Here is an 18832-nt window from a genome sequence, read left to right as displayed (position 1 = left end):
GTGACTTGGGGAGATGGTGGAGATGTTAAACAAGTTATCTATCACTCTACTCTGTACACTACACAAAATACGCTGGCACCTAACGAAAGTCATTTCGTGCATTCAGAATGAGATTTTTACTCTGCAGCGAAGTGTGCGCTGATATGACACTTCCTGGCAGATTAAAGCTGTGTGCCGGAACGAGACTCGAACTCGGGACCTTTGCCTTTTGCGGGCAAGTGCTCTATCACCTGAGCTACCCAAGCACGACTCAAGCCCCGTCCTCACAGCTTTACTTCTGCCAGTATCTCGTCTCCTACCTTCCAAACTTTACAGAAGCTCTCCTGCGAGCCCTGCAGAACTAGCACTCTTGAAAGAAGTGTGGCTAAGCCATGTCTCCGCAATATTCTTTCTTGCAGGAGTGCTAGTTCTGCAGGGTTCGCAAGAGACAAAAATGGTTCAAATGGGACTCAACATCTTAGGTCATAAGTCCCCTAGAACTTAGAACTACTTAAACCTAACTAACCTAAGGACATCACACACACCCATGCCCGAGGCAGGATTCGAACCTGCGACCGTAGCAGTCCCGCGGTTCCGGACTGCAGCGCCAGAACCGCTAGACCACCGCGGCCGGCCGGTTCGCAAGAGAGCTTCTGTAAAGTTTGGAAGGTAGGAGACGAGATAAAGGCAGAAGTAAAGCTGTGAGGACGGCGCGTGAGTCGTGCTTGGGTAGCTCAGGTGGTAGAGCACTTGCCCGCGAAAGGCAAAGGTCCCGAGTTCGAGTCTCGGTCCGGCACACAGTTTTAATCTGCCAGGAAGTTTCATTTCATGCATTGACGTAAATGTGATAGTGTTGAGTAGGGTTTGGGTGGAGTGGGGTTTGAGTACGGGGTTGTGCAGGGTTGAGTTTATTTTACCAGGAACACATATTAAAGAAAATAAATACCTTCCGAAACAGCATATTAAGTAATAATGACAACCCGAATGTACACTGTCCAGCTGTATTACTTGAGCAAATTGGGCACCAGTATATCACAAATAAACTGGAGGATCCTTATGCCAGATCATAAAAACAACCTAGTATTAGATACGGTACCGGTGACACACGAAGGGACCCCAACAAGAACAAAATTACAGACCAAAATATTCATACTCTTGACACTACAACTCAATACAGAACAAATGCATCAAGTCGGAGTCAGCTCTAAATAAGAACAATTATTGCAAACAGTACAATCACACTTTCGGGCCATGGAATTTGCAGTCAGACATCAATTTCATATAGTATCAACTTCATATAGTGTCTACCCTACTAGCCAGTACCTCCACCAGCTAGCCTACTGACTACTACTACTACTACTACTACTACTATGGTCGGAAGTGCTACACACGTACCTTCGCTACGAACAACAGTAATCTCACAATTTTCTGCATTTAAATACACAGGGTGATTGTGAGATGATGTTACGTTCATGGGTGATGTAGAAGGGTAAATGTATCAATTTGAGGTAAGGGGACCTGATGCAGAAACGGCCGAATCTAAAGTTGTTAGGGAGAATCGAAGATACCTCCGACAGTGGAAAACATGTACTGGTACTGTTGTTTCTACATTTGTAGGGTAGGCGACTTTCGGAGGTGGTAGTATGATCGAAAACAAGACGAAAATGTCTAGTAAACATTGTCTCTAAAGTCCACACCTTAAGAGCTATGAGCACTGTGTTTTATAGTAGCGAAGGTGGACAGGTGATGTAGCTGTTAATGTACGTACTTTATAGCTCTTGATTACTGGAGATTCTTTCTTGTTTTGGTTCACACTACTTCTCAAGAAATACGGAAACCAAAGTGCTTGCACTAGAAGACACGTGTTTCAGAATATCGAAGATGAACAAGTGCTAAAAGTTCTTGTTGTTGTGTCTTCAGTCCTGAGACTGGTTTGATGCAGCTCTCCATGCTACTCTATCCTGTGCAAGCTTCTTCATCTCCCAGTACCTACTGCAGCCTGCATCCTTCTGAATCTGCTTAGTGTATTCATCTCTTGGTATCCCTCTACGATTTTTACCCTCCACGCTGCCCTCCAATACTAAACTGGTGATCCCTCGATGTCTCAGAACATGTCCTACCAACCGATCCCTTCTTCTAGTCAAGTTGTGCCACAGGCTCCTCTTCTCCCCAATTATAGTCAATACCTCCTCATTAGTTATGTGATCTACCCATCTAATCTTCAGAATTGTTCTTACACTATGCATTTTAGAGTCCACCTCGGAAAGTTGCCTAACATACGGCTTTAGCAACAGTATCGCGACGTATATTCCATTGTCATAGGTATCAGAACGATTTTCGCTTACAACATTTGACTCGATCGTTTGTGGACAAGGGTGTCTTACCGCATATTAAAGCATTTACCCTTGTCCATCAACTCCGAAAGTTTGTATCATCATCGTAGAATTATCCTGTGCAAGCAATACTGAATGATTCTCTCAGTGCAGTAACAAAAATAATTCGCAGAGTTCTCGTGTCAGCTGAGAAAACAATGCTCAGCCACAATGTGCTGTGCGCTTGGCCCCACCGTGCAGCATGCCAGTAATGAACGGTCCCACGCAAAGCATGCATACCCTCACCTTTCACTATACCCTGTACCTGGCATTCATGTCTCTCAATCTAACCACTTGTCAACTGACAGAGACTCACTGCAGGCCACAAAAGCGTATTCCTAGTGCTCTGCCTCTATTGTATTAGATCTTGCTGAGGTTGTCATCCTCTCTCGCCACCAGGGACAGACACCGGCCGTCCTCCTGGTCTGTGGTCCTAACCCTTTGGCCACACCTCGTGCCGACGATTGGTTAGCCAAGTAGCCCCGCTCCACGGCGTGACAGTTCCTAGCAGCCGTCCTTCGCTGTTCTAAAGAGTGTCCTTCTCCCTGTACTCCAGTAAATACATATGGTGACGTGAACTGCGGCGAGTCTGTTGAATTGTAACGAAAATGCACTGAAGATGGCTCTCCTTCTTCACGACGGGGTCAACGATGTGCGCTGTACTTTGTGCTCCGAGGCTCCATTAACAAAGAAAAAGTAAGGATGAGACAGGACGAAGAAGGTGTCAAACCACTCAGAAAGATAAGATTACCGTGCCTACCTCCTCCATACTTCGTGAATTGAAAGTCTGATTCGTCAATTACAACACGAGCAGCGTTACTTCGGCGGATATCTGAAATTTCCTGTTTTCAATGTGGACCTGGAGTCAGCCCAAATAAACAAAACTAATCACGTCTTTCACAAGATTCCTAGCGTTGACGAAAAGCGTAGGTTTGTTTTCCGTTGCAAACAAAAAGATTTTTAAAGCGGAATTTTACTTCCCCATTCGACAGAGCGGCCCAAATTAGTCTGATGCTATATTTGTTTTATCGATTCGTATTAATGGAAGACTTCAAGAAGAATATAATAATTCCAATCCCAAAGAAAGCAGGTGTTGACAGATGTGAAAATTACCGAACTATCAGTTTAATAAGCGACGGCTGCAAAATACTAACACGAATTCCTTACAGGCGAATGGAAAAACTTGTAGAAGCCGACCTCGGGGAAGATCAGTTTGGATTCCGTAGAAATATTAGAACACGTGAGGCAATACTGACCCTACGACTGCCGGCCGGTGTGGCCTTGCGGTTCTAGGCGCTTCAGCCTGGAACCGCGTGACCGCTACGGTCGCAGGTTCGAATCCTGCCTGGGGCATGGATGTGTGTGATGTCCTTAGGTTAGTTAGGTTCAAGTAGTTCTAAGTTCTAGGGGACTGATGACCACAGATGTTAAGTCCCACAGTGCTCAGGCAATTTTTTTGACCCTACGACTTATGTTAGAAGAAAGATTAAGGAAAGGCAAACCTACGTTTCTAACATTTGTAGACTTAGAGAAAGCTTTTGACAATGTTGACTGGAATACTCTCTTTCAAATTATGAAGGTGGCAGGGGTAAAATACAGGGAGCGAAAGGCTATTTAGAATTGTACAGAAACCAGATGGCAGTTATAAGAATCGAAGGGCATGAAAGGGAAGCAGTGGTTGGGAAGGGAGTGAGACAGGGCTGTAGCCTATCCTCGATGTTATTCAATCTGTATATTGAGCAAGCAGTAAAGGAAGCAAAAGAAAAATTCGGAGTAGGAATTACAATTCATGGAGAAGAAATATAAACTTTGAGGTTTGCCGATGACATTGTAATTCTGTCAGAGACAGCAAAGGACTTGGAAGGGCAGCTGAACGGAATGGACAGTGTCTTGAAAGGAGGATATGAGATAAACATCAAAAGCAAAATGAGGATAATGGGATGTAGTCAAATTAAATCGGATGATGCTGAGGGAATTTGATTAGGAAATGAGACGCTTAAAGTAGTAAATGAGTTTTGTTATTTGGGGAGCAAAATAACTGATGATGGTCGAAGTAGAGAGGATATAAAATGTAGACTGGCAGTAGCTTTCTGAAGAAGAGAAATTTGTTAACATGGAGTATAGATTTAAGTGTCAGGAAGTCTTTTCTGAAAGTATTTGTATGGAGTGTGGCCATGTATGGCAGTGAAACGTGGACGATAAATAGTTTAGACAACAATAGAATAGAAGCTTTCGAAATATGGTGCTACAGAAGAATGCTGAAGATTAGCTGGGTAGATCACATAACTAATGAGGAGGTATTGACTATAATTGGGTAGAAGAAAAATTTGTGGCACAACTTGACTAGAAGAAGGGATCGGTTGGTAGGACATATTCTGAGGCATCAAGGGATGTCCAATTTAGTATTGGAGGGCAGCGTGGAGGGTAAAAATTGTAGAGGGAGACCAAGTGATGAATACACCAAGCAGATTCAGAAGGATGTAGGTTGCAGTAGGTACTGGGAGATGAAGGAGCTTGCACAGGGTAGAGTAGCATGGAGAGCTGCATCAAACCAGTCTCAGGACTGAAGACCACAACAACAACAACATTTACGGGGACAGTGTAACACGAATAATTACCAGCACTCGAGCAGCGCTACTTCAAGACGGTAGCAGTCAATATGGGAGAGCCGTGCCGTTGCTGCTGGAATACTGATAATTATTCGTGTTTTACTGCCCCTTTTAACACTTGTCGATAAAAAGATGTCGCAGCAGATTAATATGGGGGCCGTCCTAACGAATGGGCACGCGTAATTCTGCTTTAAAAATAATTTTGACTGTATCGGGAAACAAACCAACGCTTTACGTTGACAACGGCCGTCGCGTAAAAGACGTGATGTGCAACATTTGTTTGAGCTGCCTACAGCTACACACCGCAAAAGCGAAATCGCAAACATCTCCTAAAACACCAGAGAAAAAGCGAATGGCAGCTCTTAGGACAGAAACCCGGTGTATATCGTGTAAACTGACTCGTTCCAAATGATTTCGATTAAAGAATCATTCAAATGATGTTCGGAACACGTAACTAAGAACCTAACTGTACCTTCATCTCTCGTTGGTCCGACAGGTCAGATATCGGAGCAACAAGGCAAATAAATAAGCTGCTTGGTTAACTAGAATCTGTTTAGACAGTGATCTGAAACATGTGTACTTAGCTGTTTGAAAATCTGCAACGAGATTCGCCGCCGCCTTGACGCTTGTGTATATGCGCAGTGGTCCACGATGATGTCATGTTTACATCCATCGCACAGCCGGTATCTGGATGTTTACACGACTATCTTATGGATTTACGTCGTGATAAGCATCACAGGGGCCCCCTTGTAAGACATTGCTCGTAAGCTCCTCATCCCACAATTCTAGTACTTACAAGCGAAGCAAGATAGACGAGCCGCAGACATTAATCTGCTGATTATCCTTGTGTAATAATGTTATCTCACAGACTCAAGGCTATCAACTAATTTCTCCGTGGAGCACGGTCATAACTAGCTGAAGCGGTTTATTAATTTTTATTTCCCCGACACTGTCTCCGATACTGCTTACATATTACAGGTTTATCCTTTTACGACACTATCTCAGTATGCTTGATACGAAATTTCGTCCTTATCTTTCACTACATGTTCGCAAAAAGTTGGTGACTTAAAAAAATACCTTACGCTAGAAACAGACATCGACCAAAAATTATCTTGTAAGTCTGTGTGGGCGGGTCGTAAATTGTACCTGTATAGCTCTGTCTGAAGAGCATTTACCAGCGAAAGGCAAAAAGTTTCGAGTTCGAGTTTCGGTTTGGCACACAGTTTTAATCCGCCAGGTAGTTCCATTAACTCCAGTAACTCTAACACTTAAAGACGAAAAATCGCCTATTCAACCGAAGGATCTTACGTAAGACTGTAATGACATAATCTACAATTGCCGCAATACGGCATGGCACGGGGCATTGAGTCGACTAATGTCTGAAGTAGTGCTGGACGAAATTGACACCATGAATCCTGCAGGGCTGTCAAAAGCACGTTCTCTTCTGAACAGCACGTTGCAAGGCATCCCACATATGCTCAATAATGTTCATGTATGGGATTTGGTGGCCAGCAGAAGTGTCTAAGCTCAGAAGGGTGTTCTTAGAGCCACTCCGTAGCAATTCTGGAGGGGTGTGTGTGTGTGTGTGTGTGTGTGTGTGTGTGTGTGTGTGTGTGTGTGTGTGGAGGGAGGGGGGATGTTGCATTGTCCTGCTGGAATAGTCCACGTCCGTCGGAATGCACAATGGACACGATTGGATGCAGGTGACCAGACAGGTAGCTTACGTACGTGTCACCTGTCAGAGTCGTATCTAGACGTATCAGGCGTATCATATCACTCCAGTTGCACACGTCACCCACCATTACAAAGCCTCCACCAGCTTGAACAATCCCCTGCTGACATGCTGGATTCATGGATTCATGAGGTTGTCTCCATATCCGTGCACGTCCCTCCGCTCGATACAATTTGAAACGAGACTCGTCCGACCAGGCAACATGTTTGCAGTCATCAACAGTCCAGTGTTGGTGTTGACGGGCCCAGGCGAGGGGTAAAGCTTTGTGTCGTGCCGTCATCAACGGTGCACGAGTGAGCCTTCGGCTCCGAAAGACTACATCGTTGACGTTTCGTTGAATGGTTCGCACGCTGATACTTGTTGATGACCCAGCATTGAAATCTGCAGCAATTTGCGGAAGGGTTGCACTTCTGTCACGTTGAACGATTCTCTTCAGTCGTCGGTAGTCCCGTTCTTGTAGGATCTTTTTCCGGCCGCAGCGATGTAGGAGATTTGATGTTTTATCGGATTCCTGATATTGACGGTACACTCGTGAAATGGTCGTATTGCAAAATCTCCACTCTATCGCTACCTCGAGGATACTGTGTCCCATCGCTCGTGCGCCGACTATAACACCACGTTCAAACTCACTTAAATCTTGATAACCTGTGTAACACCTACAGCGCCTCTCGGTGTTGAAAAATCAGAAATAGCTCCCAAATTAGCTCCCATGTTCTTAAAATATCAATTCACAAAATGCCCCAAGTCCCTCCACAAGTAGTAATTACGAAAAGAAAAGGAAAATTTAATTATAAATTTTAGAATCATTGGAAGGGGGAAAAACAGTAGAAAATATTAAAATATTAGTTATTCCAATACGTAAGAAAATCAATATTATAGTCATAGAACGTAGGTCTGGGACATCAAAGATAGTGTTTATTGAAGTATAAATTGCCATACGTTGTAATTACGATACTCCAGTCTCTAGTCTGTTCTAGTTCGGAAGTTATTTCGGACGTACAGCTTTAGAGAACAACAATTGGGACTTTATTAAACGGGGATCAAGAATAGATCGTGACGAGATTGTTTTTGAGGATTGTCAGTTCAAGACTTTAATTTGGACATTTATCAGATTAGATAAACGGGAAGGTGAATAGTAATCTCTTTGGCTTTAATGTCAATTCGTGTGAATATTTAAACGCTTTACTGAATTGAGAATTTTAACCGGATTCGGACTTCGAATTGTGATAGTGGGAAACTTTAACTTCACGCCAGTAGTGATCATAGTTAATGACGGTTTGCGGATATTAAATAGAAATAACTTATTTCCCGAAAGTGACAGGATATTATCTAACATGTCTGATGCTAGCGGAAATTCTGCTTAGACATCTAATTAAAGAACTTCTTTGAATGAGTGAAACTATTTATTAATAATTCTTGTCAATGAACTGACGTTGTTAATTTGAAACATAATATAAGTCTTGAACATTAATTTAACTTAGATTAATAAACGTTAAGGTTACGTGATCTATGACAAGAACAAACTGGCGATTCGTAACTAAAACAACTGAACGAAAGGTTAAAGTATCGTCGTCTGTAAACATTGGTAGTAAAGCTAGTAAAGATTTTTCTCTCAGATTTGGGAAGACTATACGTGTAGTGACCCACGTTTAACATTGGGTTTTAAAAGTAATCAAACTGATACTTAGCCGGGACAATATTAAATAAAAGTAAAACCCTTCAATGACAGTCAATGTGTAAAAAATAAAAATCAAACTTTCACCTATTAGACGAAAAAGCGAAAACAGAAAAAGGGCTGCTACACCTGCCGTTGTAGCAGCTGTTACAATTGCGCCAGACACTTGTTGTCTTATATAGGCATCGCCGTATTCCGCCTATTTACATGTCTCTGTATTTGAAGACGCATGCCTGTATCCCAAACCAACCTAAATACTTCTAAAATTGTACTCCGCTGTCCGCCCTGTGGTACGTACGGAAGATGCAGGAGTTGGATGAAGATATGGAAAGAGCGAGAAATGCGTGAACATGAATCCAGATGCAAGCCAAGCCTGCAGGTTGCGCCGTTCTACTTGGCCACGAATGGCACCTGTGCTGTGTCCTCAATACGTTGTAAGTGTCAGTTGTGGTCAGAATAGTATTCTGTGTTGTTGTAAGGGTATTACGTCGGAGTTAAGTCAATTCAGACTGGGCAAATTGTTGCCGCTCGTACGGCGAGTGCTTCAGTAGTCGAAGTATTTGCTGTTTCAAGAGGCAACATAGCGAAAATTTTACCGCATATGGGAGGGAGGAGAGGAGGATATTCGTGTTTAACGTCCCGTCGACAACGAGGTCATTAGAGACGGAGCGCAAGCTCAGGTGAGGGAAGGATGGGCAAGGAAATCGGCCGTGCCCTTTCAAAGGAACCATCCCGGCATTTGCCTGAAGCGATTTAGGGAAATCACGGAAAACCTAAATCAGGATGGCCGGAGACGGGATTGAACCGTCGTCCTCCCGAATGCGAGTCCAGTGTGCTAACCACTGCGCCACCTCGCTCGGTTACCGCATATGGGGACAGGGTAGAAACATTCTCTGCTAAGTCACAACGCGGACGTAAGTATGTGTTTAGTGATTGTGACAGACGGTCATTAAGCCGGCCGAAGTGGCCGTGCGGTTAAAGGCGCTGCAGTCTGGAACCGCAAGACCGCTACGGTCGCAGGTTCGAATCCTGCCTCGGGCATGGATGTTTGTGATGTCCTTAGGTTAGTTAGGTTTAACTAGTTCTAAGTTCTAGGGGACTAATGACCTCAGCAGTTGAGTCCCATAGTGCTCAGAGCCATTTTTTAGACGGTCATTAAGAGGACGACAACAACAAAACTGGATGTCATATTCGCAGCACCAGAACAACACGAATGCACCTCCATAAACAGGCAACAGCAGGGTGAGGTGTAATTCCAGAACCACTAATCAGTGATGCAAACGCCCGTAATAGGAGAGTGTCGTGCCGAGGACTTAAAATCTGGATTATGGAAAGTCATTTGGTCGGACGAGTCTTGTTCTGCATTGTTTACAACTTGTGGCTGATTTTACGCCCCAAGAGATAAATATGACGGCGGGTTTGGTGATGATTTGGGCCGGCCGCTGTGGTCGAGCGGTTCTATGCCCCTCAGTCCGCAACCAAACGGCTGCTACGGTCGCAGGTTCGAATCCTGACTCGGGCATGGATGTGTGTTATGTCCTTAGGTTAGTTAGGTTTAAGTAGTTTTAAGTCTAGGGTACTGATGACCTCAGATGTTAAGTCCCATAGTGGTTAGAGCCATTTGAACCATTTGATGATCTGGCCAGCCATATCGTTGTATTTCATGGGCCCCATGGTTGCTCTGCAAGGCAGCATTAATGCTGAAGATCATTTCAGCTGATAAGGTCCATCCCATGGAACAAGGTTTGTTTCACAATGGTGAAGCTGTGTTCCAAGGTGACAGGACCCTTGTTCTCACTGGTCTCATCATCCAGAACTGATTTTGTGCGTATGAGGATGAATTGTCGCGTCTCTCCTGGCCACCAAAGTCACCAGATCTCAATGTAATTCAGCCTCTGTGACTTACAGTGGAGAGAAAGGTGGGTCACCCCTATCCACCTCCATCATCGTTACGTAAACTTGCCACTATTTTGAAGCAAGAATGGTATATGATTCTCGTGAAAACCATTCAGGACCTGTAACGAAACTTTTAAATGCCAGCGGGTTTCCTAAACCGTGTTAGGCATCATATTGTGGTGTTGTTTTTTTCCTTGTGTTTCGATATTTTTATTTTTATCCAGCCTCTGAATACGATCTGCCACAACAGTGTTCCTACTCTATTTACGGATAGCGCGCGAGAATATGATTGTCGATGCTGCTTCGAAACGCCAGAATTTCTTTAACGTTGTCCTTAGTGTGTGTGGCCGGAAGTAATATGTTTCTTAAATTAATTTCGAACGTGATCTCTCGAAATTTCATTCATGATATAAATGTACCATGGACAGTGATTTCATTTGGAAGATAAAGACCACTTGCAGACGATTCGTCCACACCTGCATGGAACGTCTTCAGACGTTTGTAGCGCGTGCCGAATTACTGGAATCACAACCGTAACATCTGAAATCGGTATCTTATTTCCTGTCTGTCTTATTCAGTTCCAAATACTTTCCGCAACAAACATTTGTAATTCAAATGCGCTGCAGTTCAGTTTCAGTTCGGCTTCGTAATTTCTGTGAAAGTGGTGTCGTTAGCCACCTCGTGATAAATGTTCGCTACGGCGAATAATCCACAAATTTCACTGTTTCAGGGATACTGTCTCTGTTCTGTCCCTGCAAGTACATTCGAGGACATATTGAAATTAAAATTTTTAATTGTTAATTTTTTTATAGAGAATCTATCATCTTAATCTACACACTGTGTCACTTTTTAACATTTACTTATTTTGCCACATTTTTCCCATCGTTCGGGTATTTTGAAAGTACTCTTATGACAAAACTCCACTCCAGTTTCCCGAAGACACTGACGCACTTCTTACCGAACATCCTACACAATCTCGTAGAGTTGGCTTCGCACCTGGTCCTTAACAAAACAGAAAAGATCGTAGTCAGAGAGTGCCGTGTCAGGAATGTAGGGAGGGTGCGGGAGAGCTTCCCACACGTAACAGCGTACCGCGACATTAGCAGTGCCAGGACACGCATTATGCTATTGCAGAGTCAACTTCTTCGCAGAGCGTTTATCGCTCAGTGCACGACGGAGACTGAAAAGTGTCTGAATATAGCAGGCAGCGTTTATGGTTCGTACAGGTTCAAGAAAATCGACCAGAATGCACCTCTTTTCCTGCTGTGTTCCGTGGAGACAGTTTACGGGCTACCGCTTCGGAGGAACATGTTTCGCCCAAATCCCAATATTACTGACGCCCAAGGAGACATCTGAATAAACACTAAGTCTGAGCTGAATCTCATCAGCAAATTTTCTCTTAACAAGGAATTCAGTTACAGCACATTGATGTCTGCCATTTTGGAAATACCGAATGTGGTCACGTGTTAGACGCTAATGACACCGCAGTATGGCAGCATGTGGTGTAAAGTCTTTAGATTACGGTCCTGAATTCGTTTTGTTATGTTGTTGGAATTTCAACAATCTCGTATATGAACGGCAAACCACTGTCTCCGACATGGTTCTTCGCACCGATATTAGCGATTTTCTGGCCTATTCCATTCACGTACTGAGAGAGGTTAAAATGCCTCTGAACATGCCCTAATCTCTCTTATCTTTTCGTCGTGATATGCGATAGTGGCAACATAATAATAATGCAGCCTTATTCGATTAAAGGTCCTCTAAATTTACACAGCAAAGATTCACGAGAACTTAGCCTCTTTCTTTGAAGAATTCCCATTTTTAAGTTTACCAAGCATTTCTGTCGAACTTTCGTTGGGCTATTCGTATCATTTACAATCCTAGCAGTGCGTCTCTAAAGTCGTTCCATCTTTGCTGTCAAGCATACTTGATGAGAAGTCCAAACGGTCGAACAATACAATTGATCGCTGTAGCGTCTTGTATGTTGTTTCCTTTACCGGTGTACTGCACTTTCTTAGAAGCTTTCTGACGAATCTTACTTACACCCCCTTTCCTAATATTGATTTTATGTGATCGTCTAATTTATATCTCTTCTTGGTCCGAAATACGATTATAATCCCTTTTTACGATCGAAAAATCTTTCCAAGGTAGCGGTGAAATAAATGGTTCAAATGGCTCTGAGCACTATGGGACTTAACTACTGAGGTCATCAGTCCCCTAGAACTTAGAATTACTTAAAGCTAACTAACCTAAGGACATCACACACATCCATGCCCGAGGCAGGATTCGAACCTGCGACCGTAGCTGTCGCGCGGTTCCAGACTGTAGCGCCTAGAACCGCTCGGCCATCCCAGCCGGCGCTGAAATAAATGTAGACAAGTTCTTTTGTAATGTAAAGATGATTCCTCGATTATACAATGAAGATATCTCAGCTGCTGGTGAATCGCCCATGTTGTATGGTTTGAAACGTCCCCTTAGGACAATTATACATGACTGTGTTTAAACTGACACACAATATTTTTAGCGCAACGCAATCTGACTTTCAAAAATCCCTACAAAAGAATGGCCCCGACTAACATTAACCTAAACGTTTCACAAATCACTTACCTCACAAAAATCTTCGTTACTCGAACTACTGCAATACAGCGAGCGCCACTACTGCCAGCTAAATAAAAGATTCAAACTATTGAAGGCACTAACTACTAATAGGCATAGTTAGCAAATGAAAGATTTTGATAGAGAACAAACAATGTATTTACCTTACTAGTGTTCAAAAGTCATAATATATATAGCAGTTCATGACATCCAGTCTTACAAATTTCAAAACTCCGCCATTTCTCTCCCCACATCCACCACTGCTGGCGGCTCACCTCCAACTGCGCAACGCTACGCGCTGTTCCCATCCAGTTGCCCAACACTACCATGGCAGACAACAATGCAAACTAGCCACAGACTGCACACAGCACAGCCAGTGATTTTCACACAGAGCGCTACGTGGCGTTACGAATATAAAAACCTAAACAGCGTACTTACAGGTTATGATCCATGAAACTTCTCCGTTCTTGACGTTTTGTCCAGAACTGCCCTGGACATTCAGGATTTTCGGTTTTCGTAAGAAAGTAAATCCACCTTTCTTCCACGGAGTGTTTAGACTTTCATTCTTCCGAGTCACGCTTCATTTGTAAAAAGCTCTTCGGACACATATATTCCTGAAAACAATTGTCACCTGAAATTTGCACACCACTTTTATTCAGGTAGGTAACATTTCAATCATCACCCAATCTAGGGTTTCAGATAACGTCATCCAATAAAAATCTGATATTTATTAAAAGAAATAGTCAATTTCTCTAAGTAATCAAATGCCATGGTTTAGAAAGCCTTTGTCTTTTCCTCCGATTTCGTAATCAAATTAATTATTTCTTGGTTTGCAAAATCGGGACAAAACAGGGTCTTGTCCCGATATATTGGGACGAATTGCCCTACCTGGGAGTCGATCCTTCCACGTGTTGTTCGTAAGTAGTATTTATCCTTAGTGGGATATCTCCGCAAACGAAGTCAAATTTATTCAAGAGGCGTGTCCATTATTTAGAACACCAGACTTTACGAATCAAACCTAGTTAGACGTTTAACTAATCTAGTCCCTGGTTTACTGATATCTGTTGTATGTCATGGCATTCATGTGTACGACACGTGGAACATACGAGTAAAGCATAAATATTCCGATCAGACATTCGATGTCGGAGTTAGACGAGATTTTTTAAACGATGCAGCACCGTTTGTTTGCACTAGATTTCTTCCCCAGAAATCTAGAAAATGTAGAGATAGAACCGGAAAATATTTTCTTATTTGCGCGATAGTCACCATCTAGTAGCTGGGAAAGATGCGCAGTTTTACGGTATTTAGCCGGCAGTCTTAGACACCCCGTTTAGAAAGAGATCACTGGTGTTAACAGTTGTGTGACAACCAAGGAGCCTGTAGCTTTGCTGGGGCGACGGCAACTCCCCCCCCCCCTTCCGCACCCCTCCCCCTCTACCCCCGTCTCAGTCTCTCTCTCTCTCTCTCTCTCTCTCTCTCTCTCTCTCTCTCTCTCACCACTCCCACCCCTACCTCACCGCGCTTTCCCCCCCACCCTAGATGTGCTCCCGAGGACCTCACTCCTGGTGCGCCCGTTTACTTGCGGCTATTTTTAGCTTCCAAACGGAGAAACAAAACGAGACAAGCGCGCTCTGTCAGGGCTCGGTCCGTACACACACCGCGCTCACACGTGGTCACGGCGCAACTACGCTTCGCTTGACCGTAGCACGGCGGAGTTCAGGACAAAGGCCACCCGGCGTCTCAGTAATATTTCATCCTTTTTTTTCGTTTTTTGGGCTGGAGGGTGGAGGGGGACTCACCAGTCATCTGAGTGGCGATTTCATGCGACCCGCCACGACTCCCAGTCCTATGCTAACCTCTTCACTCAAGAAGCCTAGCGATCACGATTATTTCTTAGCTGTAGTGCAGTGTCTGTCTTTCTCCACAGTTTTTGCCCTTTTCGGCTCTCGCTAGTAACACGGTGCGTGGCCACTTCCAGACAAGGTGTTTCCAAAAAGTCATGGGGATTTCGTAATTTAACGTGTTGTATTAGTTTGATTTGCCCGATTTCTTCATAGCTTTGTTGGTAATCATATCTTAGAAGTATTTGTACAGTGTTAGCTATATCGAATGTGTCATCCGTTGTTAGCTGTTGAAAGGGTTACATGTATTTCGGTAGCATCAGCGATTACTTATTTAGTATCAAAATGGATAAGATTCAAAATGGTTCAAATGTCTCAGAGCACTATGGGACTTAACTACTGAGGTCATCAGTCCCCTAGAACTTAGAACTACTTAAACCTAACTAACCTAAGGACATCACACACATCCATGCCCGAGGCAGGCTTCGAACCTGCGACCGTAGCGGCCTCGCGGTTCCAGACTGAAGCGCCTAGAACCGCATATCTTATTCTAGTGCTCTTTGGACTCGGGTGAATAAATAAGACAAACATCTTGAGCCGGCCAGAGTGGCCGAGCGGTTCTAGGCGCTACAGTCTGGAACCTCGCGACCGCTACGGTCGCAGGTTCGAATCCTGCCTCGGGCATGGATGTATGTGATGTCCTTAGGTTAGTTAGGTTTAAGTAGTTCTAGGGGACTGATGACCACAGATGTTAAGTCCCATAGTGCTCAGAGCCATTTGAACCTTTTTTTTTTTTTTGTACTTTTCTTTTGGAAACTTGTCAAAGTCGGCTGTCTTTCTCCCTATTATAGACGGATTTCAAAAATAAAGATAAAGGCATTGGAGCTGATATTTTAAACCTTTTATTAAAGCTACGTTTTCATACCTCGAAGTTTCGATATATTTCGATATTGTCCTGAACACGAAACATTTCTTAAGATACACACATGTTTCCTAACCGAGTACGGTTAGGAAACATGGACAATGGGCACGATCGAATACTCGTAAATCGTGCGTTGAAATCTGACTTTAGCAACGAGAGGAAAAAAATTCCTGAAAAATGAACAAAATAATTCGATGGTGCGATGGTGCGACACATATTACGACATGAATAGTTGCTAAGAAGTTTAATTGACGAGATGGTGGAAGCAAAGCGTCGCAGGGCAAATCATGGATGAACTCGGATGCACGTTAGACGCGGGTTTGCAGCAATATCGACACAGCCCTCTCGTCTCCGTCCTTGGCCCCAGCGACTCTTTCAAGGATAATGACGGCATATCAACTGGCTCGTGCCATAAACTTTTTTCGGACATTTCGGAAATTTAGAGTGTGAAAGCAAAATTTGTTCAAAAATTGTTGAATTTTGAACAAAAACAGCTGCGAAGGCAAGTTGCTTAGGAGTCGCTATTTCGGTTCACCAACGATGCACAACCAGTGAAACTTGCCGTAACAGATGATGAGACAAGGTTTTTATGGATATGGCGTCTGAGCTAAGGCTCAATAGTCTCAGGAGAAGCATTTTTGACCACCAAGACCGAAAAAATATCGACAAATGAGGTCAAATGTTTAAGTTATGTCTCATTGTTCGATTTTAACGGCATGAGTTCGTACCACAAGGTCCAACGATCTGTTTGGGTAGTGCTTACAAGTTCAATACCGTCTACGCGAATCAGTGGCGTAATAATTCTTTGCTTTTGCATCATGATAATACACCAGTTCACAAATCGTTGACTGTTAGCGAATTTTTGGCAATAAACAGTACTGCTAATGATGCTCCATATTAGCACATATTAGCAAGCCATGGCCCTATGTAACTTCTTCTGTTCCCAAAAATAAAGTAAACCTCAAAGAACCTTTGCTTTACAAGCGTAGATAAGATAGCTAAAGGTACCCCAAAGATAAAGTTCCAGAAGTTCTCCAGAATTGGAAAAAGCACTGACATATATGTATAATATGGAGACTATATTAGAGAGAATAGCATTATGTATACGGATGAATAAATTTCTTTCCAAAAAACAGAATTTTTCTGTGATTTTTTGAACACATCTACTACAATGCCGTGCTCTGCAGGTACATTCTCAGAAATTTCTACGTTAAAACTAATGCCGTTATTTGACACTAGCAGACTTCTTCTCGTCAGGAATTCCCTCTTTGCTGTGTTAATCTGCGTCTTACACCTTCCTTGCACCGCCCGTGATGCTTAAGTTTGCTTCCAATGTTGCAGTATTCTTTTACGTTGTTTACTTCGTGGTCCCCAATTTTGCTAAGTGGACAGCTAATTTTTAACTCTGCTACTCCTCATCACTTTCACTTTTCTTCGATTGATTAGACTGTTCATTCCATTCATAATGTCATGTAACTCTTCTTCGCTTTCACTGAGGATCACATCAGCGATAACTTTCGCCCCGAATTTTAGTCCCATTCCTGAACGTTTCTTCTTGTTACTGCCATCGCTTCTTGGTTGCATAGATCGAGCAGAAGGGGATAAAGTCTGCGTCCTTGCCCTACACCCTTAAAATCCGAGCACTTTTGTCTCCGTCTTCCATTCTTATTGTTCTCTCCTGATTAACTCGTCTTTCCCTATAGTCTTCAACTCTTTTTCAGGAAATTTCAAAAATCTTGCACCATTTCACATAGTCGAAAGCTTTTTCTGGGTCGTCAACCCCATGAAGATGTCTCAAGCATACCAAACGTTGAAACAGTAAAATTAAGAAGCAAGGTTCGAGTTTGCTACACTGTCAAAGACGAAATCATTATACACGGCGCACAAACTGGATGCAAAATTGGACGTGATTTGTCTCAGCAGATCCCTCGTGGACCGCCCTAAAATTTATTTGAGGAAACACGGAAGACATAAAGGAGCGCAGTGGAATAGCGATTTGGACCTCGCTTCCGAGTAAGAAGCCAGACACAACAGAACACGTTTGACCACTATAGTGCGATGCAGTATAGTTTTGCGTAAGCCATAATCTTTATCTTTCTTGTTTTTTATTATGTATTTGGCTTTTCAAATTCACAAATTAACCAAATAAAAGTAGATCACGTACAGAATTGTTCCTGTTGTTGAAATAAAAACATGTGAGTTCTCGGACTAGATAGTAACATCTCCAAAATCAAATGTGCATGAGTTTTGATTATTTACTTACTTACTTAATATAGGAGCTGGTTGACGCGATATGTTAGTATTCAGTCTCTTCTTACTTCGATACAAGCGTTATATTGGATTCGTTGGAACTGTTAGTCTCTTGGTATTCTCAACTGAGTCGGTGACAAGTATGGTGAGCGGTGGCGGGTGTATTGGTTCTGAGCACTATGGGACTTAACATCTGTGGTCATCAGTCCCCTAGAACTTAGAACTACTTAAACCTAACTAAGGTAAGGACATCACACACATCCATGCCCGAGGCAGGATTCGAACCTGCGACCGTAGCAGTCGCGCGGTTCCGGACTGAGCGCCTGAGGCGGGTGTATTGTCGAACTGGCAATTCGCTTCTGCTAAACGTACCGGTGAGATGTAAAAAATTTCACGGAACAGACTTAAAATTGAGATACCAGGTATTTTAATATTTCGCGATAGAATTAGTTACTTAGTTTTTTACCCAGAAGCACGAATTCCTTGTGAGCGACGCCAGCGTTTTCGATCGATATCTTCTTCGTCCTTCACTGCTAAAAGCGTACATTGTTTTTTTTTTTTTTCTTATTCGGCCTTTATAATGTATCACCTACCCATTCAGAACTGTAACGTTTTGTTTCTAGAGATTTGCAGCTACATTTAATCCTTACTCGCTTATCCATCGTCCTATTGCTACTCTGACTCTGACACGCACGTACACAAGGTCACATCAGCCGTCCACACATTTCAACAACAACATCTGCGTTTCTCATCCATCTCATGAAAACAAACTGGTGATTTCTGTTTTATGAACTTAGGTGCCGGCCGCTGTGGCCTAACGGTTCTAGGCGCTTCAGGCCGGAACCGCGCTGCTGCTACGGTCGCAGGTTCGAATCCTGCCTCGGGCATGGATGTGTGTGATGTCCTTAGTTAGGTAGGTTTAAGTAGTTCTAATCTTAGGGGACCATTTTTTGAACTTAGG

The sequence above is a fragment of the Schistocerca cancellata genome, chromosome 1 (assembly GCF_023864275.1).
Source record: "Schistocerca cancellata isolate TAMUIC-IGC-003103 chromosome 1, iqSchCanc2.1, whole genome shotgun sequence".
Classification (NCBI taxonomy): Eukaryota; Metazoa; Arthropoda; class Insecta; order Orthoptera; family Acrididae; genus Schistocerca; species Schistocerca cancellata.
The sequence above is the reverse complement of the archived record's forward strand: the minus strand, read 5'-3'. Positions refer to the sequence as shown.